Raw genomic sequence first — 21,516 nt, forward strand, 5'->3', positions numbered from 1 at the left:
GAACATAGTCATACTGAGAAATACAGAGAGAGTTTTGTGGAGCTGATAGTCTTGACTTTGTTTAAACTTATTTGGCAATGGCTTGAATGAAACGGACGTTCGTTAATGTAAAAAAGTTATGCACTAAAGCTGTAACCATACTGTACAGTAGTTGCCAGGCATAGATATAGCAAAAAAAAAAAGAAATGTCAATCTAAAAGTTAAAAAAGAGTTTTGGAGAAGCTTACAACAGTAATGTTCTTGTCTGGCGATACTGTATGATTGACAGTTAATTCAAGGCAACCTACATGTCCCATCCACTCCTGTCTGTCGACTGACTGCAGAGCATGCTGCATCTCTTTTGCCAAACAGTTCATACCTCAGCAAAGCAAGGTTATCTAAAATTGGATGAAGCGACCACAGCTAATGTGATAGCATCCTTCATGTTGTCAGAGCTGTCAGGATGGTTTGGTCAAGTTGAAGTATACATAAAAGTTTAATGTTGATTGACCTAGCCTCTGCACCGGAATACAGTATAAAAGACACTATTTCTGAGGACAACAAGTCTAAATAAGCAACGGTTTGGAAAGAGCATGTTTACTTTTACAGAACAAGAGTGCTCAGCCTCCCCAGTGTCATTTCTTATTTTTCTTATCTTTTGCACCTTGAAGGCTGCCACAGAGGAGAAGTCTGCAATGCTGCATTCCAGGAAGGCTTCAGTGGTCCCCAGAGAAAGAAAAGTCTTCGTTTAGTATTGAACAGTCCAGTAGCTATGTCTTTGAGCTGTGTCTGAGGCCACTGCCTCCCCTCTGAAGTTTCCAATTGCAAGTTTTCTGTTGTGTGAAATGTATTGCGTTTTCTCAGTATCTCTGCGGATATCAATGCTTTTTCTCAACGGTGTCTGGGCTTTGAATTGCTCGCCCACAAATGTCACAAAATTGAAATTCTTGAGGATCTGTTGACAGTCGATTTGGGAAAATATATTTTTTTTTAAATGAAGAGGAGAAAGATTTGTCAGGGCTGTTCAGTGTTTTTATGCAACTGACACTGGGGAAATGGGAAACGCCTTATTTGCTTTGGGGTGGGATTTTGCTTTTGCTGACAATTTTCACAGTTCTGATTTCTGCACATCTAAGTATGCCTGAATCACTTGATGAAAGCTGAAAAAAAGCAATTGCCACTGTCATCTGCAAAATGGGATTTTTGATACATACGCAGCCATTTCTTATCCACTCTCTCTAACTTACAGTGTGTTGAACAACACAGCCTGTTCATCGCAGTATGAACTCCATATACCTACATGGTTTTATCCTGTAAAAACTGTATGTTTTTCCAGATCACCTCTGATAGTTTCTATCAAGAGTGGATGTATAATGCAACTGTTATAGTTCAGTTGTGTCTTGTGAAAAGCCCCAGTTTCTCTCTGCATTTGAATGTGTCACCTCTGGCCCTCTTTTATGTGGCAGAGGGTAACAGTAATAATAACAATAATTATCATTCAAATATATAATATGTATTTATTTTCTAGATAGACTATGTGCTGTTTGCATCATTGTTTTTAAAGCTGCATTAATCAATATGTTTATGTTAACAATGGCTCATATTACTATGTACAGTGGTGGAAGTACTATACTTAGGTACAAATTTGAGGTCCTTGTACTTTACTTAAGTCTTCTCTGTTCTACTTCTACTGCGCTACATTTCAGAGAGAAATATTGTACTTTTTACTCCACTACATTAATTTGACAGCTTTAGTTACTAGTTACTTTACAAATTAAGACTTTTGCACACAAATCACACGTAGTTTTTAACATACAATGTTTTTTTAGTAATTCATATGACAGCCTACAAGTACGGCTGAAATGATTAGTACATTAAAAACACAACAGTTTTGATCATTTCCAGTTTGTGAGGATTTTTCTGCATTGAGTACTTTTGCTTTTAATACTTCTAGTACATTTTCCTGATGATACTTGCATACTTTTACTTAGTATTTTTACAGTGTGGTATTAGTACTTTTGCTTAATTAAAGGATCTGAATATTTCTTCCACCGCTGACTATAAATAATCTCAGTGGTGCTTGTAGTGATGGACTCACATGAAAATTACCACCCAACTTTGCAGTTTCTTTAAAGTGCTCATATTAGGCTTTTTGGCTTTTTCCCTTTCCTTTATTGTGTTATATATCTTTTGTGCACATTATAGGTTTACAAAGTGAAAAAGCCCAAAGTCCACCCCAAAGGGACTTACCAACTCCAACAGAAAACACTGTTCACAAACTGCTCCAAACAGCTCTATTGTAGTCCAGCCTTTACTTCAGAGACAAACGTGGTCACTTTGTAACACACGTTATAATGCTCGCCTAGCTGCTAGCGTGACACGCCCTCATACTCTGCAACTGACAAGCTAGCAGTACTTACTGCACATGTGTGACTCCCAACAAAGATGGAACAGAAGTGAGATGTCTCACTCTGTAGCTAAAACAGAGAGCTCAACACACAGGGTGAAAAGAGGAGCTGCAGCAATGTGCAGTACAACAAATATATGGTGTTTTCTGAAAATTAAACCACATAAACCTATTCTGGTACAACCTCTAAATACAATTATGAACCTGAAAATGAGCATAATATGAGCACTTTAAAAAAGCATCTTAAAGCTTCTGTCAGTTCATTGTTTTTGTTAGGTGTGACCCCCGAAAAGTCAAATATTCAATGCTTCGATCGAAGGAGCTTGATTCGACTGCCAATCTCACAGTCGAATCTTCGCAGAGGCGTTAGGAAATGAGGATCATGCCATTTTGGCTACATGGGGGTGCTCAATGTCTGATTTTACATATAACTACCTGTTTTCTCCCAATAAGTTAATATACAGCATATTATGATATAAATACCAACATATAATGTTGTGAATAAAAATGTGAAAAGAAAGAAGCTTTTAATAAATCGTTGTTAAAGTGTGTGAATAGACAGAAACAGAACTCAAAATGAAAGGGGGGGGGGGGTCGACTCCCTGGGCAGAATCGACTGGGGTTGTTGTGGTTATATGCACTTTGGGATGCTGGATATTATCTCTAGATTACTCCGGAAATTCATGTTTAGCCATTACAAAGCATAATTTATTATAACTGAAACTTCCTCATAAAATGTAAGAGTGAAATCATTTGTTCAGCCGCAAGACATGTCTCCTTTTGTTGGTGGTGGGAGAACTCGGATGGCAGATTATGGGTTTAAGAAAGCGCTGAAGTGGCAAAAAAAGGTTAAACATGACATTTTATTGAAAAGGTTTGATTTTGTCTCTACTGTATATGGTGTTGACTACTCTGCCCCACCAGTGCATGATTTGTATTTTGTAGTTGTTTTTACTAAATGCATTGTGATTCAGTCCCTCCAGAAAAATGCGATCATGCATAATTCAATGCATAATCAGCCAAAGTCTGCATATTTATACGGGGGCTGCATTTTTTCAAATACGCCCCGTGTTTGCGTGGGTTTCCTCCGGGTGCTCCGGTTTCTTCCCACCATAAAGACATGTATACTAGGACTACAGTTGAAAATTAGCCGACTGGCTAACACTGACGCATTTACAGAAATGTTGATTAATGTGCATTGTCCTAATCAAATAAACTTACAAACACGTGAACATCATCGAAAAGCTGCAAACCCTGCAATGAAGCCATGATGAAACCGCGTTTTTTGCAAGTTCCCGCAATTTTTGCAAGTTCCCGCAATTTCATTGCATAAAATTGCGTATTCCATCGCATTTTTTAAGAAAACGTGCCGCATAATCAAGGATTTTTGCCAGCAACAATCACAAAAAAATCCGCATTTTTCTGGAAGGACTGGTGATTGACATTTGCTTCAGTGAAGGTTCCTCAGGCAGGTAAGTGTAAGATATTTTCATTAAGGTTTTGAACACAGACGTAGTCCTCAGGATCCTTTTAGGGCACAGTTATATTCATTGCCTGCCTGCAACCCAGAGAAGCCATTTAAGTATTAACATGTTTATTACCAGAGATTTTTTATGACCCCATATATCCACAGAGTGCATCAGCATCATTTAGTAGTTGTTGATTTGTTCTGTTCCACAACTGATTCTCTTGTACAATAACCAGAGACAGAGAGACGCTCAGAGCACAGAGGAGCCTTGACATCAGCTAGACTGTCTGTAATCAGTGATATATTACTTTCCTGTATGTGCCAGGTTACTGAAATCATTTTTGGTGTCATTTATAGGGCTTTTTATTGTGCATAGAATAACCATTAGAAATGTATACTGCTGAGATGATTGGATTGAAGTATCTTCCAACTGTCATATGTACTTTTCGGTCAGCCTTTAGCACTGTTGAATGCATTGTTAAGGACAGTAGAGGCCACCATGTTTTTTGGTGATGGTCTCCATTTTTATGGCAATGATAACAATGTCTTGAAACGAATGAGAGACTGATCGCCAAAAAAGGACTCCATAAGTGGCGCACTCTACTGGTCGTAGTAATTAAGATGGGGAGCAAATCAGGAAGTGTACAGGTAAGAGTCAAGGGGGTAAGCTTCGCTTCAGAGCTCGAACCTCCTATGGCGCCATTTTGATGCTACAAAACGATCACCCAACGTTAGCATTCCATTGACTGACATTCATTTTGGCGCCACTTTGACAGCGAATAACTTCACATCTGAAGCGTTTAAAGACTTTATTTGTCCATTGTTTATTTCTAAAGAAACACAACAATGTATAAAAGGCTCCATTACCTTGTACCTCACGTTATGGCTCCGTAGCAGACGTTTTTATAAAAATAGGCTAACGATTGTGTCATAACCACACGATTTACTGTCGCATAGTATAGGAATTACTGTATAGTACAGGAGAAGCTCTCAGGCAGTTTCGACTTCCATTAGCTGTTTAAGTTTAATTACTAATGTTAACTATCATTTTAGTGATCAATAATTAGCCTGTGTCTATGTTATCTCCTTACATATACCTACGCTCTCCGTCTCTGCAAGATTGGGAATGATTTAGATTTCTCTTGGCACAGCTACCAGAAGACTTCCAACTTTCAGACAGGTTGCTCACGTCACATTTACGTTGTCTCTCTCAGTTGGAGGCTGCACAGTAACGCTCAGCCATCACTGGAAAAGTGCTTCTAATATTCTTCACTGGTCTCCGTCCAGAGACACGGGATCTGTTGGTCCATTCTATATACTGTCTATGGTAAGAGTGTCAAATTTGCATCAGGAGGCAGGTTCGGGTGGTTGATGGGTCAAACAAACATAGGAATTTCACCCAGAAGACCAGGGTTTTGTGTCCCGTTTGAAAATAAAAAGTAAACGGCGATTATTATTTATTTTTATGGAACAAACATAACTCTGTCATGTTCTCCTTGAAGTAGTAAAGTAATGTACTGATTTTAACCAAAACCACAATCTTTTTCTTAACTTAACCAAGTAGTTTTGTTGTCTGAACCTAATCAAACTGCGACTGTTTGACGTTAACAACTTGTTTCTAACCACGACCATAACGTTTAGATACGAGGACGGAAAACACTCTTGTGGGTTGTATTTCCTGCCACTGCTAGGCGCACTAATTTATGAAATGCTCCTATGGGTCATATTAGAGTGTGGGAATAAACAACCTATATCGTTGTATGGTCTGGAGGACTTTTTGCATCAAATTGGCATCAGATCATCCAGCCTTAACAGTAATCTATAGCATGTGTGTCTGGCATGATAACTGAAGATACTGCAAGCAATTTCATACATACCATATGGGCCTTTCACAATTAGAATGTATTTCATTTTCATTTCATTTCTTTTAGAGATTCATGTTATTGAAACTGTCAAATCCACACTTTCATTGGTTGTGGCAACACTTAAGACACCTGGGACATAGTTCTGGAATTCCTAATAAAAAACATTTTTTAGCTTTTGGAGTGTGTACAGGGACTGGCTGTCAAAATATAACATTTACTATCACATCATGTAGACTGAACTTTTGCACATGGCATGAAAACCTCATTTTCATACAGAAAATGCACTAGAAGAGGTGTATATGGAAATTCTGTTTTGAAAGCATTGCCATTGTATCATGAAAGTGATGAAATGGTACCATGAGATGTTAATAATACACAAGACCCGGTTGTGATTTGATGTCAAAAAATGCCTGAGGTTTTTCTCAGATTGATGCTGCCGTTTTCCATATTTCTGTTAGGAAACTCCAAGTTTGGAACAGTTGGTGAACTCCTGGTATACAGGTAAATATTACCCATATGACCCAGAGCGTCAAAAAGTGACAACAGTAGTTGAGCGGGAATTAGTTGAAAGCCCCACTGCGTCTGACTGAAACTGAAGGAGACTTTTTGCGTCAGTAACAAACACCAAAGGCACCTTACCAAGCTGGTTTCAGTGAACTACAAATGTGTAACATGATGAAAGTAGTGTTGGTCAAAAATGAACAAATGATTATTTTGCGAGGTTGATTAGTACTGGGTCTTCACTGTTATGTACTGCCTCCAGCAACTAGCTTTTATAATACTTTCATATGTTTATATCCAGTCATATAAATGGAAGCATGCCAACCTTAAACTGTGTGACAAACTCACTCTAGCACTGACTGGGTTTAGCTTTAAGCAGTGCAGTTGGTGAGTGATTGATTCGTGTTTTCCCCTCAGGGCTTACCGTAGCTGTATGCGCTCGCTGCTGAGATTGTTCAATAAAACCTGTATACTCAACTCGACCTGACTCGGCTGCTCCTGATACCAGCTCTCGTACTCGCTGCCCTCCACACTTAGCGTACATGTTGAACTGCTGCCAGTAAGCTTAAAAAAAGTCCACGGATACCCCTTGGCCAGAGCTTACCAGATTTGTTCATGAATCAGAGTGCTAAATGCCTGTTAGCCTGTTAGCCTGTGGATATTATTTCGGAATCTCTGTAGAGTTTGGCCAGACTCTGTTGCAGTTCGGTTGACAGACAAGTGCCTGTTGGTGTTATTAATTATTTACGTTCTTCATGATGCCTGATATGTTTTTAACTTTTGTCTTCATGTTGTTGTTGTGTTGTCTTTTTCAATTTTGGAGCTTGTATTGCAAGACAAATGTCCGTGCCTACGGACAATAAAGTCTTATCTCATCTTATCTTATCATTGATTTAATATGATATTGATTTAAATACTTCTCTGTGTCTCTAGGTCATTTCTTATTTCTGGTACTGTCATGATAGAACATACATACGAGTCACAGTCCTGGGTGTAATGAGGCAACATAATAATCAAACTTTCCAGCACTAGATTTAAATGGCCAAGTTAGGCTATTTATCTACTGGGACTATAAGCAGTATAGTGTTGAGGCTAACCATTTTGGAATAAAAAGGGGATGTTGTAAAACCAGAAGTTTTCCCTTGCGTCCCATTGTGCTGACAGAGTACATTAGATAACCTAATCTCTGTTAAGGACATGTTTCTTGCCCTGTAGGACCTATTTTTAGTGTTGCAGTGGAGTTTCCAGATCTCAGCAATTAATTTGGTGAAAACAAACGTAACAAAAAAGAATGACGGCCAAAACTACTTAAAAAGAAATAATTTGTTGTAACTCTGAATGATCTTTTAAGTGCCTTCAAACTGCAGTATACCCACCTAACTTAGTTTTGTATAATCACACAGGATGTTTATGTTATGTACAATCATTTTACAAAATAATCCTTAAGATTATGTGTTTACAGTCACTGACGTTTTCCATTTAATTTTCATTGATATGACAGAATTAGCATTATTAATTTGTACACTTTTCTTCTGAAAAACTCTTATTTTCTTCATATTAGCATTCTTATCTCTTCCACAGTACTGTGTGTTTCACTTTACAAACTCAGTTGCAATGGATTGACTTCCATCTTTGCCATCACAATGACAAATACTGTCATTTAAAGAAACTGAAGTTAGTTCTGAAGCTATTTAATAAAAGAATGAAGTCAGCATTATGTGGTAAGCATTGCGATAAACACTTTTAAAGCATCATTAGCACCCTCATTACACAACACATAACATATTCAAGCCACAGCTCCATCTAGTTTAATTAGGATGATTGACATCGTCATGTCAGCATCAGATAGCATGTTCAGTGCAGCAAGTGATAACTAAAAATCCATTGAATGTTCCACTCAATTAAACAAATATAGTCTCATACAATATGTTAGCCTGCAGATATTTAAACAGTCCTTATCATGGCCAAACAACGCTGCAATTCCCTTTTACTTTGTTGCAGTCCATCCATCAGAGAGCACAACAGTCTTCATTTATAGAGCTGCAAGAAGCTAAGCCCAAGGTGAGTTCTCACAGTTTAAGGTAGTCTGATCCTCAACAATGATGCGTGGCTTGTACTAGGCCACTATTTCCCCTCCTTACCCCCTGCTTTGTTTAGAGGCCTTGGGTTGGCGTGCGGTGGATGGAGGATCCATTTTGTGTAGTGACAGCAGGAGTGGGCCACGCAGCCATGAAGGGGAATTAATGAAACATGCATTGGTAATGAGATCACAAAGCTTGTAGCAGGGAAAGCCAGAAAGGAGGATTACCAGGTACACGCTGTCACAGCCTCACTTCTGCAGAGACGCACCTGTACGTACAACCTGACTAACATTCACAACAATGCCGGTGCGGACGGAGACATGGCAGCTGTGCGATCTCATTTTGGGGGCCTGGGACTCCCACTACTCCCAGTGGCATCAGGTTCATGGCAAGAAAAGACATCTGCCAAGCTGTCTCTTCATCTCCTGCGGGATTTCACTGAAAAGACAAGCAGTAGGAAAAATAACACTATTGTTTCAGATAATCAATTACCAATAGAGTTTGAAGAGTTAAACGTATGGATCTTTAGTTACATGTGCATCAACTGTTTGACTCTGAATTCGCTAAATATCTCAAATTTAAATTGGACGTCTAAATTATACATTGTTGTACATGTAGACACTGCATAATGAATGATGAGTACAGAGACAATGGCCATGACCTTTACATATTGCGTCATCATCAACGCATTAATAATGCATTCTGTAGCACTTTGCTCAGTGCCATTACTATGTTTCATATTGTGAGTTGAAAAACAACAACAGTTCGTTCTCCTACTTTTGCTTGCCAGCTTTGTCTGTCAACCAGACCTTAAGGGCCTGTTTAAAAATTAATGAACAGTGCTTACACTGTAAATAACTGCTGGTAATGCACCGTGGGTTATTTGAAATGTAAAACCTGCTGTCATGCTTTGATTATCTATGTATCTGCCCTGAGCACAGATCCGAGCATGGAAGCAGTGTTCCATTCACTGTGGTTGCTGGCTGACTTATTAAGGCTTGCTGTCATTTGTGGGCATGTTAAGCAATTCCTCTGAGTTGAGAAGCAATGGGGTTACTGCAACAGCAATTTGAGGGCACTTCATGTATATACACAACGTGATGTAATTCTGAAGAGGTAATTATTTTTTCGGACTCCAAAGAAATATTCAACAATACTGATGAAAATATGTCTAAAGCATCACATACATCCGTTCTGCAATTTCACAGTAAATAATTACAGCTATAGCTACATTCATTCATTCATTCATTTTATATTTCTAATATCCAGACACCTTTTCGGCAAAAAACCACATGTAGGGGACAGAAAAATAGCTCCAGCACTGTGCGATCAATCAGTGTGTCAGTCCTCATTAGTTTTGTTCAGGATGCACCCTTAAACAAGCCCGGCCTCATGTCTTTGTAATTGTGTGTCTAGCTACTGATACCAGGCTCCTACCCAGTGAATAATTAATTTGGGTAAATTGTGCAGCTATAATTTGGATTCCTAGTTTCATGGTCACCCTTAGTCTATATATGACTGGAAGTCTATTCTTTGCCCCATATGAATTTTTCATATGCAGCCATTTGTCCTTAGGGAACAAATGTCATCTCAACACTGGATACTGAGTTTTCACGTCCCCACACCATTCCACTGGTATTTCCTGGACACTGAACAACTTGAGGGAAAAGGCTTGGTTATTCACATATAATATATACTTAAAATATTGTCCTACTTCTCTCTGTCATGTTGCTTTGAACAATTGGGCGGCTTGAATACACAAAACTATTTCACACACACACACACACACACACACACACACACACACACACACACACACACACACACTGTGGTTTTCAGAGCACACCCACCCTGCATAAAAATCATCTCAAAGCTTTTCTCTTTTTTCCCCCCCATTTAATTTCCTCCAGTTGCTACATTTCACCAGCGGCCACAATTGACCCTATACAGAGCAACATGAATGAGATTCTGTGGCACCTGATTATCAACCTGCTTGATGAGTCTGGGCTCTGCCTCCCACCCATACGCAATTTGGAAAAAAAACGAGTGAGGCTTGCTCCAGATGGTCATGCCCTTTAGAAGTCTCTCTCTTCCCTGTAATGGAGCGAGTTGGCTCTTACTCCCCAGACTGAGTACTGGGATCTGTCCAGGCGGCTGCTGTTAATGAGCCTCGGTGTTCCCTCCTCTGTCATGCAGGGGTTTCTGGCTCGGCGTATACCTTGCTTCTGTTTTAACTGCCCATGTGTCTGCGTGGGATCAGACAGGGAATTGTGAAGCAGGTTGTCGTCAATGTAACCAGAAGTTTCAGTCTGTCCCTTGCTTGCTCTAGCAATGACTGACATGATAACCTATGTGTGTATATACACTATAGCACTATTTGAAAGTTTGTATTGTTCATCTGAAGAGCAGCCAATGTAAAAAAAATATGTTTGGAATGCATAATTTATAAAATATCCATGCACATAATATCATTAAAATAGAACTATCAAAATAATTATCATTAAAATAGAATTGACGGACATTTAAGCAAAGACATAACATTGTTACTGTTGATTCCCTCCAAGCAAAACTGATACATTTTGTTAACCTATTGCAATGAATTATTTCTACAATATGATTGTAATTCTAGTTCAAATTATCAGATTTAATTCAGATTATAGTGGTTACAATGATAATGTTAGAAATTAGGTATAATTGCCACACACAACTGTACTACTACTACTACCTCCTCCATTATCACTTCTAGTGTTACTACCAATAGTAAGGTTAGTGTAATCACCATCTATACAATTTGTGTGAAGAATTGCAGCATCTTATTTTTGTAGATCTAATGGCATAGTTTGTGTTGATGAAACAATCCTGGTCAAAATTTGTGTGGGTGGGAAGAATTTCCATTTAGTGCCGTTTAGTAAATTTGCTAGCTGCACTGTGGCTAACAGGAAGGCGCTACGGAGAGTCATTAAAACTGCACAGGGCATAATAAATACACAACTACCCACCCTAGAAGACATTTACAGAGCTCGATGTTTGCGTCGGGCCAAAAGCATCACACAGGACTCCTCCCACCCAGCCAATCACCTTTTCACCCTGTTGCCCTCTGGAAAGCGATACAGGTCCATGAAGGCCCGCACATCCAGACTTATGAACAGTTTACCTATGTGCCATAAAAGCACTGAACACTAACACATAATGGTGCTTCTATTAGTATTCTAAGTATTAAGTCTATGTACATGCTTTTAAGAATGTTTTTTTTCTTCTAAAATATAAGCAACATTCATTGATTTTTTGGCCACTCGGGGGCAACAGAACAAGCTGGAAACACAGCATGGGATATATTATCTCCAAATACAGTTGATATGACAAACGTGTTGGCAAACAGTTGCCTTACAAATCCAGCAGATACGAAGCAATACTACATTCATTTGGTGGCCAATATTCACCCAGCTTTTACCTCTGTTTTGGAAGCCACCAAATACCTGGCTTTTTAGCTGCTAAATGCTACACAATGTAGCTACTAACTTTGTCTGTATGTTGTTTTGTGCTGGGCATGTAGTGTAGGGTGGGTTTATCGGAGCTTTTTCACTAAAACCAGCTGCCTGCTGCTGAAAACGGTTGATGAGGGCCGTGAGACTGAACCAAAATACTAAAGTTCCAGGCCATAAAGCCTAAACTCAGTACGCACTCCTTAGAGCTAAGGGAAACTGCAGAGTCAGGTGATCATTTTCTGTGGGCTCATCATAACGATTGACCGCTTTCACATTACACATACTCATTTGCTTTATTGTGCATGTAAAAATATCGATTTGTGCTGCTTTAATGTTCACAATGCTGTAAAAAACAAACACTCACATTAACAACACCCTCAGTATGTGTTACAAGCTGTAGCCTTAGAAGAAGGAAGAGTTTTTAAACTAATTGGCCAAAAACTTTTGACGTTTCCCCATCAGCTACATGCAGTGGCTACATTGATAGGTTGCCTTTGATATACAGCGTGGGACACTTTTCACTTGAGAACTGTTAATGCACTGCAGTGAGGTCTGCAGAGTTACCTGTCATGACCTTCATGATTACTAACCATTCTTGGGTACTGGGTTAGGTGTCCCCCTAGTCTATATCTGTTCCACTTCTGGGATTGTTCCATTGCCGTCGGTAATTCCGCCGGATTTTGCTCTTTTCGGCAGGATGTCCGTTACCTTCCACTTTCTTTGTGTTGGAAGTTTAGCTCCTCAGATCTCTGCAGGGTAAATCCAGACAGCTAGCTAGACTATCTGTCCAATCTGAGTTTTCTGTTGCATGACTAAAACAACCTTTGAACGTACACATGTTCCACCAAAACAAGTTCCTTCCTGAGGCTATTTTTACAGACAGTAAAAGCATGACTGTTTGGACTGATCATGGTCAGTAATCGCCCCTTTCAAGAGATGAAAATAGAGCTTGAGTAGATGTCACTTTGTCTCAAAACACTATAATAGTCTATTATTTGTTATGACAATGGCTTTAGGACAATACATATTGTTAATGTTATCACATTTGAGTGCCTTCCACGGGAAAAGTGCCACAGGATAATTTAAGAAAAATATGAAACATTTGAGCATTTAAAAGATAATTCTCCTCTTTGTTGTTGGGAAATGTGTGCAAAGAATATAGCTAACATGGAGCAATTATAGGACTAAATTTGATTGAAAAATTACATTTTACCCATGCTAGCGGCATGGCTATTGAGGTGGAACTATTGTTTGGTCAGTTGGTCCATGACTTTGGTCCAGTCTGACATATTGCAACAAGCATTTGATGGATTGCTGTGGAATTTGGTGCAAACATTCATGGTCCACAGAGGATGAAGGCTACTGACTTTGGTGATCCCCTGACTTTTCCACTAGCACCATTATCAGGTTGACAGTGGTGGTTTTAAGTGAAATGTCTTAATAACTATTAGATGGCATTTAATGAAATTTGGTACAGACATTAAACCTCATGATGAATTGCAGCAACTTTGTTGATCCCTTAACTTTCCATATATTGCCACCATCAGCTAAAATGTGTCAATACTTTGTTTTATGACAACATATTTGCAAAATGAATGAGCCTCAGCTGTACTTTGTGTATTGTACTAATTAGCAAATATAAGCATGTTAACACGGTTAACAAACATGTGAACATCTCTGCTTTACGTCAGCATGTTAGCATTGTAATTGTGAGCATTGACAAGTGTATTTTTACACGTTAAGGCTATTATTTTAATTAAACCTAACTAGTATTGTACATTAAGAGCAACCACATGCTGTCAATTCAAGTTTACATACATGTCTTTTTCAAGCTGTTACTAATTGTTTTTCCTCAGTCACATTGTCTCCGAGCCTGATCACAATTGCTCAGTCACCTGTTGTGTTTATTGTAGACACAGGAGAGAAGATCAGTCGGAGAATCTATTGCTGTGCTTCAGCAGGAGCACTTAGAGGAAATCTCCCTCTCCCTGTCTGCTTTTTCTCCTGCCCAGAGATGCCTCAATGATAGTCTGGGGGTGGCAAATCAGACAAGACAGCAGAGGCACAGTCACAAGGTTAGCTTTTCTTGAGAAAAATTATGCATTTTTCATCACCTTTGACTCTGGAACAGCACATACTGCACACTCTTACAAAGGTGGGGACTGCATGTGCCCCACTTGATACTGCGTGGCGTACATACAAATGTACAGTAAGCAAATGTGTTTCAACTTTTTTTCTCATTAATTTACAGTGTCCAGATTCCTCCAGTAAATTGACATTTCATGTAAAGATTTACTCGTAACAACTACAGTATATACTAGAATTAGGTCTATTGAGATTTTTCGATATGAATAATAATCAAATACTCAAAACTAAGCTATTCTTCTATCTGGCCAAACTAAGGGTGAATTATTTATGTATGCACTATTTTTATTAAAGGGAACATCAGGTTCAGGTTCAGGTTACTTTATTTGTACCCGTAGGTAAATTTGTTAAGAAGAGCAGGGCATCCATGACACACAGTTCACAGACAAAATACAATGGAAAAACGAATAACAATACAAATAAGTTAAAGTGTTCCAGTGCTAATCAAGATGCTATACCAATAAAAACACTTAAAACTGAGCACCATAAAAATAAACAAAAAACCAACGAATAAATATATAACAAATGTCCAACACAAATACAGGCTGTGCAATTTTTCTTATCGCTTGTTCATCAGTGTGACTGTTGCTGGAACAAAGCTGTTTTTATATCTTGGAACTAAAAATCCCTTTCCAGAAGGAAGAAGTTGAAACTCGTCATTTAAAATGGAATCGGTTATCCGCTGTAGCTGTCTAGTGTACAGGGACGGCGGGTACATCTGGGATTCACTGATAAGCTCACTTGACCATTTTACAATTTGAATAAGTGAGTACCTGTTCTTTACAGAGAAACTTCCAAACCATGACACCAAAGAGAAAGATAAAATGTATTCGATAAAAGCACGATAAAATAATGTCATTGTGGTTTCATCTACATGGAAGTAGAACAGTTTCCTCAGACAGTGAAGTCGCTGGTGCCCCTTTTTACACACAGCTGCACAATTTTCTTCAAAGTTCAGCTTAGAAGAAATTATTGTTACAAAATATTAGTACGAAATGTGCTACCTTTAAGATTTACTCCTCAACGCAGCGGCTGCGGGTTCAACAGATTCTCACTCCCATCTCGTAAAATACGGGCGCTTGGTCAGGTGCCTTTGTCGTTGTTATTGACGCTAAAAGTCTCCTTTAGCGTCATATAACGCGTTTTATCTAAACGCGCTTGGTCGTGACTATTGGCGTCCCTTTTGACGCAGTTATGTTAAGGAAAAGGTCGTGGGTGGGCTTACGTTTCCGTGACACCCGGGAATAACGGGACGGTTGGGTTTAGGAAAAGAAGAAAGCAACTTTAGGAAACGTGACACGCGGGATACAAATCCCGGTCTCCTGGGTGAAAGTCCTGTGTTTGCCCCATTGACCACACCAACCAAACTCCCTACGCGGAATTGCGGCCTTACATCCTACTCGCTACCGTAGTCGCTCTTAGTGTTACGTCATCTTCAAACCCCGTGTAGCTGCCTGCTCTCCCCGGTATGTTATACAAACACACTGAAGGGCGCTTTTTTTGTCGCTTCAGACATTTGACAGCCACTGTCCAAACGTCTGTATTTTACGAGTTTGGAATGAGAATGGGTTAGCGGGTTCGACTCCGCCCTGTGGCCTTTTGCTGCCTGTCATTCCCCCCTCTCTCTCCCCCTTCATGTCTTTATCTGTCCTATGAAAATAAAGGCCTAAAATGCCCAAAAAATAATCTTAAAAAAAAAACCACACTTCATTCAAATGGGACTAAAACTAAATAAAACTCCGTCTTCCCACTGTTCTGACAATCACCAACTCTGGTTTGGTCTAAATAAATCCGTAATTCACCAGGTAAGATGTCAAATAGCGACTCCTTGGCAGCTCATTCCTTCTTTGGAGGCAGGCCATGGTCTTGGTTGTTTTATCCAGTTTGTCTTTGGATCCCGAAGGTCTCCAGAACACTTCTGTCCAAGTGAGGGGTTAAACATTCATGCTGAGTACATACGGGCTGTCACAGGCTGCCGCTGGGGACTGTATCCAACAAAAACCGCCCACACTGACATTTATGGCAGCAGAATAATTCCGTTTCTGTTGATATCAGAGGGCAGTTTGAGCAAAGGCACCACAAGTACATGTTTGCTCTTACAGCTCAGGTTCTGCAGGCTCCCCGCGGCCAGGCCAAATCCCCCCTACTGCAGCTGTAGTCTCTCTCGGCCTCTCTCTGAATTGGAGTCAGCCAAAACACTGTCAAATGTACACTGTAAAATGATCTTGTCCAAAACATCCTCTCACTGATGGAAATGTAGCTAGTTTGCAATACAACTACTGTAACAGTGTCTTTACAGGTCTCCCTAAAAGATCACTAAACGGTTCAGGACCAAAATACATTTCAGATCTGCTTGTAAACTATGAACCACCCAGACCTCTCAGGTCATCTGGGACAGGTCTGCTTGCTGTCCCCAGAATCAGAACCAAAAAGGGGGAAGCAGCTTTCAGTTTTTATGCTCCACATATCTGGAACAAACTTCCAGATAACTGTAGGTCCGCAACAACTCTCTGCTCCTTTAAATCAAGGCTGAAGACCTATCTTTTTGAAGTTGCCTTTTTTTAATTCATTGTACTGCACTGTGAATTATGTTCCTGTATTCTATCTGTTTTTAATTTTGTATTCATTCCTAACTGCTTTTTAATGTTTTATGTAAAGCAGTTTGAATTGCACTGTTGCTGAGATGTGTTATATAAAAAAATTGCCTTGCCTTACAAGTGAAGAGAACAGGGAAGCCCCCAGCTACCAAAGCTAAAGTAGCACTCCGTAGTTCTTCCGGATACCAGTGATGTTGTACTGGTCCTTGAAAGTAGAGCAGATTTTATCTTTCTTTAGAGGGAATGACATGCAGCAAAGGGCCACAGGTCGGAGTTGAAACCCACGGCCGCTGCGTCAAGGAGTGCGCGCTCTATCAGTTGAGCTACCTAGGCGCCCAGCAGATTTTATCTTGGACAGTTTCTTCTGTTTGTGTCATCCTGTCTTGTCTGTGGTCAGATAAAAGTGGGCCAAAACCCCTTGTTTGCTCCCTTCCTTCCTTCGCGCATGAAGACTCCGCTCCCTGAAGAGACAATTAGAGGGAGAAACCTGTGTTGCCTCAGCAAGCAAATAAAATTTTCAAAGATGTAATAACACAGAAGTGTGACTTCAGGCAATCGAGGAAGCCATCGCAGACACATTACCAAGTGGTTTTCTGATTAAAGCTGCAAAAGCTATAATAATATGACAAATGGTGGTGGGATTTCATACAATCAGTGTCATTATGAAGTTGCACAGCCGTGTATAGGAAACGCATTCATGTGACTATCTTTATGGAGCTTTTATACTAGGGGTGTAGTAAAGGCTAGGAACAGCTTGAAGTTTAAGTAAGTATGAGAAGGCACTGTCTCTGTGGGTTTCATCTGCCAGAAGAGAAAAAGGTTCCCCATGTCCCCTGTGAAGCAATTTGTTGAGGCAGCACATAAATTACACAGCCAGGCTTTGGTGTCACTTATTACCGACAGGTCACATCTCTATTGAAATGTCTAGATATGAAAAGCATCTCTGATTTGTCTATTTCCTCTAAAATGTTACTCACAGGGAGTGGGAGGGTTGTGAATCATTACTAACAGCCATAGCGTACACTACAGCATGCAGGACAGGATGTGTGCACCTCATTAATGAGCAGGGTCGTAGGACTGTTTTTTAATCGCCTCATGTATTCTTTTTTTTCTATTTTGTTTGTTTTGTATATTCATGCTTTTTATTCCTTATGTACTGTAAAGCCCTTTGAATTGCCTTTGTGTATGAAACGTGCTGTATAAATTATATTGCCTTGCTTTACATGTTATTCTAAAATAGATAAAGACGATGGATACAATAAATCATTAACAATACTTGCTTAACGTCAGTTTCCTGCGATAAGGCTGTGTTTTTTTTCTTCTAGTGTGCAATACATTTTAAAAACTTAACCAGTTGGGATCAAATAATCACAAAGTACAACAGGAAGAGACACAAAGCAGCATCTTCATCGAAGAGTAAATTACCATAAATTAAAATTATGAATGTGCCATGGAGTGTTACACAGTGAGGGTGATAGGTGAAATATTCACTTTTCAACACACAGTAATAAAATAAATGGCACGTTGCATTGTGGTATGCTTCTTTAGAATGGAAAAAATAAAAATAATTAAAACTAGAGACCATCTATGGATGGATCACAGCAGCCATGACATCAAAGTAAAGTGGCTGGTCTGAAGTGTTTGTTTGGCGCCCTTGCTCGGACCACACCCGTTTTCGAACTTGGCCTTTATTTTGATCTCAAAATACACACCTGGTTGCATGGTTGCGACGTTACCGCGGAAAGAAAATCAAGTGCCTCCGCAGTAGTTCCCCACTACAGTATGTAGTCATTTTGCCGTGATGTACACACACACACACACACACACACACACACAAACTCAGAAGGTGAAAACAATTCCGGCGCCGCTGTTGCTGCTGGTAATGGTAATGATATAAGCTCGTATTGTGGCTCAAACATTAAAGTGGTGGAGAGTACAGGTCTTTACCCTCCATGTTTTCAATTTTACCCTCGTTGCATGAATGTGATTATGCAAATGACAATAGGAAATCAAAAGGCAGCTGTCTCATTGTCTCTTCACAGTCAATCAATGAGATTTGGTTGAAATTCAGAACTAAACTGCCCTCTACATGTATATCATAACAGCAGCCAATTCAGCATGCTAAGTCTTTCATTGGATTATGAAGGGTCTCTGCCACTGCTTTATGAAAAGCTTTTTACACGCAGATAGCTCAAACAGTTGGTTGACACCAGTCAGCAGCAGTATGTTACATATAGGGCACCTTCACAAGTTTGGTGTGAAGGTGCCATTGGAGGAGGAGCATTTCTTCAAACTCTACTTGCTCTATCAAATTGATGCTAACAGTGATGTTTGAACTCATGCAGCAGCACATAACGACTCTAAGATATCTATAAATAAGTCTTAGTCCTCCATGAAAACTTTGGTGCAATTCGTTATGTGGGAGAACTAATTGCAGAACAATCCTGTCATCTAAAGATTAATTTTATATATTGCTAAATGGTCTTTCCCAATACATTTTTAAATAAGTAAAATTGCTATATGGATTATGTTCCCTGGCAACATTAGTCCGTGAAGTGCTACATACAAAGCAGAGGACTACTGTCTACTGACACTGTAGACAGAAACAAGTCTCGTTTTAGAGTTGATTCTTTGAACATGTAACCAACTTGACGATCTGTCCCGAACGTTAACCACATCTTTGTGTTGTCTAAACATATCTGTAAAACTGCTAAAGGAATAGCACATAATTTGTCGCAAATAAGTGTTAAATTTGCAATCAGAATCATCAATAAGATGATTTTTCTCTCATTGCCACCTTAATTTCTAAGATGGCAGGTTGACAGACCAGAATACCAGACCTCTTCCAATAAAAAAGGTTACTTCTGAGCCAATGTGATGTTTTTACAGGACCTGGTGTGCCTTTATTTTTGCACAATAATAAATCTCACTAAATCAACTTCTAAGCACTGATTTGGACCAAAGACCACCGTCTGCTTCTCTTGGAACTCCTTTCTACGTTAAGAAAGAAAACTGAACCTGCTTCTATGGAAACATAATATCTGACAGCCAAAAAAAAAAATCGTTTTCTCACCCATAATGATCGAATCCATCTAATATTACTGTGCTCTGCAACACTTACCCAGGTTGTTCAATATCAGGAAGTTCATTATGTAACACTTGGTGTCCCACAGGATTAGGGAGTAATTACATGAAATGAATACTTTAATTATGTAGACTATTCTGATAACTGCATATTTGCCCTTGGTGTAGTTTGTATTCCTGGATCCTGAGCACATTCTCCACAGATCATGAAAGTGAAATCTACCCTTGCCACTTCCTTTCTATTTTGGGGGGGGGGGTTGGGATTTCACAAGGGAGTTGACTCTATTGATAAGGATATGCCTACTGCAGGCGTACCTTCCTCTGGGATTTGTCCTTACATGAATGGCCCATGGAGTTATCATCTGTAGAGATAATGACTTCTCTCTCTTTCGGCTGCTTTACCGGCCAAGGTCCTAAGAATGAGGCCAGAAACCAAATTCCTGCTCTCTATTGTCTGGACAAGGACAAAGCCCCAGCAAAAATGTGTCACATCTCAGGTTTTCATCAGTATTTTACATGCTCGTACTACAGTAATAGAATTTGACTAATGCATCATGAAGTATAGATTTAGATAGGACTGCTACATTGTCATTTAGAAGACAGTCCCATTGGTATTTACAGTATATGTACAGAAAGATATACTGGGTTAACTAATGTCCTGAACATAAAACGTATCAAACTGCTTATAGGCTGATATAAGTGAAACAGTTTCATCTTTGCAACTCCATTATTTTGTAATCTCTCACAGAAATATCCTCAGTTGTTTGTCATTCAGAACTCATTGTCAAATAAATGAATTAAGTTTCAGCAGAGGGCAGGAATGTCTGAAAGTGGTGACACCAGTGAATGAGGTGCAGCACCCTCATTTTGGTTTGGGTCCAGAGTGCAAGGATTTTCAGACACAGAGTTATGCACACACAGAGACACAGAGATATTTGATTTATTTGAATAAAAGAAAGAAGGCTTGGACTATTTGTTGAGTGGGGATTGAGTTTCCAATATATTTGTCAGAAAGCTATTTCAGCATTTCATTTTAGGTATTTGTCCAAAATCTTGTTTTTGATATACACCCATTCAAAGAAATGTATTTAGACAACCTTTTTGACTTTTAAGTTTTTGTAGAACTACCCCAATTTTCCATTTTTCACTTGAAGACTCTTTGTTGTATTTTGTATGTTTATATTTTGTGTATTTAATGTGTAATTCTATGTTGTCTCGCACGTTTTATGCCTTGTCTTGGCCAGGTCGTCATTGCAAATGAGAATTTGTTCTCTATCGGCTTACCTGGTTAAATAAAGGTTAAATAAAATAAATTAAAAAGTATGCATGTAAATGAATAGGGATCTTTGCTCATCAGTTGCCTTCATCAGGCCTGTTAACTGTGGACCATCTATGATTCACATCACCAATTATTACCTCATTTTACACACTGACAATGTGTTAGTGTTATCTACATTTTCTTACCTCCAAATGTGATATGACAGAATTGAAAGCGATTTTACACTACATTACACTGCGATTAGAAGATATCTGCAATTGTATTGAAATTACGACTTAATAATTAATACTTGCAATACTTTTCACACAGATTATTTAATGAGCATTGTTGGATAGTGACTGTAGATTACCAGCTACCAGAGTATATATATATATATATATATATATATATATATATATATATATATATATATATATACTGTGCAATATCATTACACCACACTATATCACACTGTATATAAAACCATATTTATCTTTATTTTTTTTTTTATATGTATATAGCGTCTCAGAACTGTGCACCTTACCCCTGGATCAGCTGTGATTTTCGTGGACGTTTAGGAGCTATATCTGTCGATGGAAAAAAAATGTCAGCATATCAGTTACAACAAGATTGAGCTAGCAAAGCA

This window comes from Sander lucioperca, chromosome 6, assembly GCF_008315115.2.
Source record: "Sander lucioperca isolate FBNREF2018 chromosome 6, SLUC_FBN_1.2, whole genome shotgun sequence".
NCBI lineage: Eukaryota > Metazoa > Chordata > Actinopteri > Perciformes > Percidae > Sander > Sander lucioperca.